We start from the raw sequence: 6349 nt of genomic DNA on the forward strand, positions 1-6349 counted from the left end.
AGCCAATTTGGAAAGCAGTATGGAGATTTCATGGAAAGCTGGGAATGGAACCACCATTTGACCCAGCTATTCCCCTTCTCGGTCTATTCCCTAAAGACCTAAAAAGAGCATGCTACAGGGACACTGCTACATCGATGTTCATAGCAGCACAATTCACAATAGCAAGACTGTGGAACCAACCTAGATGCCCTTCAATAGACGAATGGATAAAAAAAATATGGCATTTATACACAATGGAGTATTACTCTGATGAAACCATTTTAAAGTGGCATGGAACGTATTCACTGACTTTATTATTTAAACTTCCCCACTATCTGTTTTATTCTCCTCTGTCACCACAGAGACACAAGTGTGTGTGTGCACACACACACACCCCATCATCAAATGGTCTGTTCATATATGTTAAGATTATAAAGACTTTATATCAAACTGGAAGGAGTAAATATTGCAGGGAAACAGCAACACTAGGATTTTCCACTCATCTCTCATTCATATGTAAGAATTTAATAATCATTTTGCATTTAGAATAGCTTTTGTGACCAGACATCTAATGGTAAACTGATTCCCTTTTTCCCTTTTTCTATCCCCTTGTTAGTATGTTAGATCAGTTAGCTTAACTATTCTCAAAACTTAGTGTGCCTAAGAATTATTGCATAAGGTAGAATTTATAAAGCCATGCTTAATGGATATTACAGGCAACTGAAAGATCTTTCAAAGAAAAATTAACCATGCAATTTTTGCTTTATTCGCCAATTTTAATTCCTCACACCCATAACCATTACCAACCCAACTCACCTTCAAAGATGCAATTTTACTTTAAACTGCATTTACAATTAGAACACAGTAAACATACTTCATATTAAGATTATACTGAATGTTATTTAAACCTTAGCAATTAAAATCCATCTTGGAATTTGTAGTACCTTAATCATTATCACAAATATCAATGTTACAGATATATGTATAGATATACAAGTTAATAAGAAATCACATGAGCCAAATTCTTTCTCTCACCAATTATTCTCCTTCAAATATTCTTTGTTCTATCCAGATTGAGTCTCAGTGTTCTATTATTATTATTATTAATTTTAATTTTTCCACATTTTATTGGTGCGTTGTAGTCATATATATCAATGAGATTTATTGTTACATATTCATATATGCACACAATATAATGATATAATTTGGTTAGTATCATTCCCCAGCATTTCCCCACTCCCTCCTTGTTTCCTATCCCTTTCAGTATTCTTTGTCTCAATCTTTTCCCCAGTTGTACCCTGTGCCTTCCACCTGAAATATTCTCCGTCAATTGTCCCTCCTTTGCATGTCCAAATCCTGTTCATCTGTCTATGTCAGTCCCAAATGTTTCTCTTTGTAATATTTCTAGGATTTCTAGATTTAATGTCTCCTTCCTCCAAATGACTTATAATGTGAACTTTTCTTGACACATTACTGCCTATAATTTATTACAGTAATTTAGTATATGTCTTATTATCACTCCAGTGCTTTTCAACCTTTCAACTGTCTGTTTGAAGTAATCATAGTAACGATATATTGGCTGATCATAGTATATGGATAACTAAAACGAATGGCAGCAATGTTTTTAAGGAATGGGAGGGAGGAATTGGAATACTTTGTTAGAAGATACCTACACTGTGATATGGTGTTATTTGAAAGTGGACTTTGATTGATTATAAATATATGTCGCAAGTAGAGAAATTACTAAAACAATTCCAAAAACAAGTATAAGCCAGAGAATATAGAAAAGGATGGGAAATAAAAAGAAACAAAACCAGGTGCAATCAATAGAAAATACTAGGAACATGTTACATATTAAATCAGATACATCAAAAATCACTTTAAATATGAATTGTCTATACCATTTTGGGGTCAATTTGATTGTCAGAGTAGATAAAAAAAGAAAAAAGCTAATTATGTGTTGTTTACAAGAAGCCCATTTTCAATATAAAGACACAGATAGGTAAGAAGTACTGGAATGGAGAAAAAAATACCATTTTTTATTCATTGTCTATGGCTGCCATAACAAAGTACCACAGTCTAAGTGGCTTAAAAAGCAGAAATCTGTCTTCTCAGTCTGAAGGCTAGAAGTCTGAGATCAAGGGGCCACAGGATTGGTTTTTAATTTAATTTATTTTTCTGAAGTCATTGAGAGAAGGATATGTTCCAAATCTCTGTCCTTAGCTTGTAGATAGTCTCCACACTATCTTCTCTCTGTTCATGTCCGTGTCCAGATTTCCTCTTCTTATAAGGACACCATTCATAGTGGATGAGAACCCACCCTAATGACCTCATTTTAATTTAATTACTTCTTTAAAAACCCAATCTCTAAATACAGTCACATTCTAGGGGTACTGGGGGTTGGGACTTCGCATGAATTTTTGAGACAGTCACAATTCAGCCCAGAATACATGCTAAGACTATTCAAAGAAAGCCGAAATAGCAATAACAATTTCAGACAAAGCAGACTTCAGAACAGGGAAAACGATCAGGGACCAAGAGGAGCACATTATCTAATGGTAAAGGGCTCAATTATCTGGGCAAACATAACAATCCCTTAATGTATACACCAGTACCTAACAACAGAGGCAAAAACTAAAAGAACTGTGAGGAGAAAGAGAGCCTCTTACAGATAGAGCATGAGGGCAACAGAGCAAATATTAAGTTCATGTAACCTGCCATTTCTTCCAGAGGCAGCAGGATTGTTACAGAAGAACCAAGTGACTATAACAAAGGGCAAAATTATTTCTGAGATACCAAATATTTCTGGGTTCCTGTTGGAGAAGCTGCCGGAGCTCTCTTTTACAGGATTATAGAATCTATCCTAAGTCTTTTGACAACTGACACTCTCACCAGTAAACCTTTTAATCCCCCAACTAGTGGAATACATTTAAAGAATTGGAAATCAACAAAATCCACAAAGAGCCCCACCTCCCCTCTTCACAGCCCAGCAAGCCCCAAATCCCATTGTCAGACTCCTTAGGGGATTCCCCCCCACCTTTCCTGGGCTTCAATGGTTTGAGAAGCTTTTTGAGTGATATTTATATTTCTTCTAGCCAAAGATACATTAACTTTAATGTTTCCTTGGCAAATTATTACTAAAGAAAGAAACGTTGGTGCTTGTTCCATGGAAATAAATTGATAGGTTCGGCAACTGTCACTTTGTTTATATAAGTGAACAGTGCAGAAAGCAATGTTTTGAACCTGAGCAAATGGTTTTAAATATGGAAAAAAATGTCCTGAATCCTGGTACTTAAACATTAAAGGGTATAATTGGTAAGTTTGAGCTTTTCCAACATCTGGTAAATGCTTTGTAATTTATTCAATCAGCTGATGCCCCTGGCATGCCAGCCTCTGTGCTAAGTCCCGGTGATTAAAAGTTTACAACAATTCTGTCCCTGTCCTCTAGGGGCTCACAATCTGGAGGGAAAGACAGACATGTTAATAAATACAATTTAATTAACAAGTGCTACATTAGCTATCCCTGAACAAATGCTATAGGAAGGAAGCACAGACCTGGTGAACTAAGAGTTTATTCAGTATGTAGGAATTAACAGAGGAAGGAGGGAGAAGCATTCTGAACAGAGACACATATTTAGAAGGTACCAAAAAAAAAAAAAAAATAGCAGTGATATATTCAGAAACCCCAGAGTAGAGGGAGCAGCAAGACAGGCCCCCAGACTCTTAAACTCTGTTTGACATAGTAAGAATAATTTAAGTGGCCAGTCGGTGTGCCTTTCTTCCTGATGGTGTAAACAGAGAGAAGGTCGCCAGGAGACAGGAACTACCTCAGATGTCTTCATCAAGGTCCATATAGATCACGTGGACATTTGTTCATAACTGGTCATGGCACTATTTATTTTCAAACAGTTGTGGTGGTGTCTTCCACAAAGACAAACATTATACAGATTATCTGACTTACATGACTTACTTAGCTGCCAGTTTTTTGTGGAGGCTTCTGAGGCACTTCACCAAATCTGAATTTTAATTTCTAGCCTCGTAGGCCTTCTCTCTGTTTACATCTTAACTCGGTCACTGCAGCAGCATTCCAACAAGGATGTCAGCTCTTTCTCAACGTTACCAGCCTTTTCTCTTTCATCGTTAGTCAAGGTCAGGTCCACAGGAAGGAAAATACATATTTTATTTCCAGATTGTTTGTTTTGGGTTGTGTGCATATGTCAAATTTAATGATCTAAAGGCAAAGGAGAGATAAAATGAAGCAGTATTATCTACCCCCCCCCAAAAAAAAATGTCTCCTAGCACTTGCCAAAAAGCTCATGCCTCAAGAATGTCACTTCCCATTTTTCCATTAAGTGTGGTGGTGTGGTGGGTGGAGAGATCTATTGAGTGGCTCTCATTTTTTTATATTTTTTGGAGAATATGAAGAGAACAGCAGGGTCCTCAAGGTGAGGAGAGGACTATTATTTTTCTCCCAATGAAATTGTGCTGAGAATAAAAACAAAACATAACATGAGAAGGTGTTTATGTAAAACATGCATTTATTATCATAAGAGATGTACAAATTGAAATCCATGAGGGTTTAAAGGAGAGAAAGAGACCACATTCTATCTTGGAAAACAGGCAGAAATGGCATCTCCCTGTTAATAAGGATGTGGCCTGTGTAAGACTCGGCTTCTGCATTGAGGAGCTTGACCATAATTCCTGCTCTGACAGCAGGGGAAGTTAGTTTTAAGGATAGAATAAGATTTGGGTGTCCACTTCGTGCACTGTAGAATACTCGATAAATGCAAAGTGATTTATTGTAGCTGATATTGGTGATGAAGATATTATTGTTCTTATTACTGCTATTGGTCTTGAAGAAATTGGCTTTTAATGGGTAGAGCTGACAGGGAAAGGCTTTATAGGCAGAGAGATGAAGACTGGCAGCGATGAGGACTGGAGAGGTTTCTGCCAGCTTTCCTGGCTAAGAGAACTTCTAATTCAATTGTCTTGGAGTGTTTGCGGATACGTACTCTGTCACTGGTCCTGCGATGACTAGAACATAAGGCCGAGTCAGAAATAATATATACCTTCAGGGAGCTCGTTTCCATTTGTTTTGAGGATGGCTTCAAGATTCAAATCAAGAAGTTTGTAGTTAATTTATGGGCAACAGAAAGTCACTGAGATTGTTACAGCAGAGAAGTGACACAGTCCAAGGTGCACTCTAGGTCCTTCTGTCAAAATACCAAATTTCAGCTTTCAACTATTTGCCCCAGGAAGTATTTTAAGTTAGCAGATGATTGAACTCCTCAATTCTCTGTCTTCAAAAGCCTAGGATGTGGTACCCTTCACAATAGACTTTTTTTTTAACTTATAAATCATAGAACTGATTGTTTCCTTCTTTTAGAAAGCCTAAGCCAAATTTAACAAGTGTATAAGACCTCAAAATATCTGAATGTGAATCCTCCCTCAGTCCTGGCTTATTTTTTCCATATTTACTTTCTTTTTACTCATTCTTTTGCTTTTATGAAATCTTGTTGAATTACATGTAGTTTTGTAGAACACTTTTAATTCGTTCTATAATAAGTAAATTAAAACTAGATAAATTTTTCTATTTTTAAAAATTTCTTATTTGATCCACTTTTGTTGAAGATTATTTGAAATATCCCCAGGGTAAATTTGCATGAATGAAATATATTGGAAAAATAATGTTATAGATGTTACTTTCTGGCATGATTGCTGTCTCCCAACTTTTAAAAATTGGTTAATGTACTGTACAACATAGCACTTGCACAGAATGTGAAATCTACCGGTAACTGAATATTTTTGCATTTAAGTTTGAATTTTGTTTTCAAAGGAACTTAAGAAAAGATGCAAACTGAAAAATACCTGAATCTTTGTTCCCATGTATTTTAAAAATTCTCTTTAATTCAAATAAAAAATATAAGATTTATAGACACCAGAACATGAGAAGATAAAATCTGTTACCCGATTTTTAAAAATATACATATGAAAGTACATTTGAGATGGAATAAAATCTGGTCTTATACTAAAAGGTATTTATCATGCTTAGGCTACATTGCTAGACCTGAAGAAAGAAAGGTATAGAAAAAATTTGTATATATATTCCCACACTCAATCCACCTTATCATTTTTAACTTGCACTGAAAAGCAAGAATTTGAAAATATTAAGGAAGGACATTTTTTTCCCGTGAAAAAAAACCCTTCCTTAGAGATGGTTTTCAGGGCCAATTTACAAGACCCACAACTAAGTCAGTTCCCTTGGTTCATGTGTACACCCTCAACCTTCGCCTTTCTTTCCTCACCTTCTCATTTAATTGACCAGATGATCAAAGTTCATCTTTCTCTCTCTTTTTTTTTTTTTTTTTTT

This window comes from Marmota marmota, unplaced genomic scaffold (genome assembly GCF_001458135.2).
Source record: "Marmota marmota marmota unplaced genomic scaffold, marMar, whole genome shotgun sequence".
Taxonomy (NCBI): domain Eukaryota; kingdom Metazoa; phylum Chordata; class Mammalia; order Rodentia; family Sciuridae; genus Marmota; species Marmota marmota.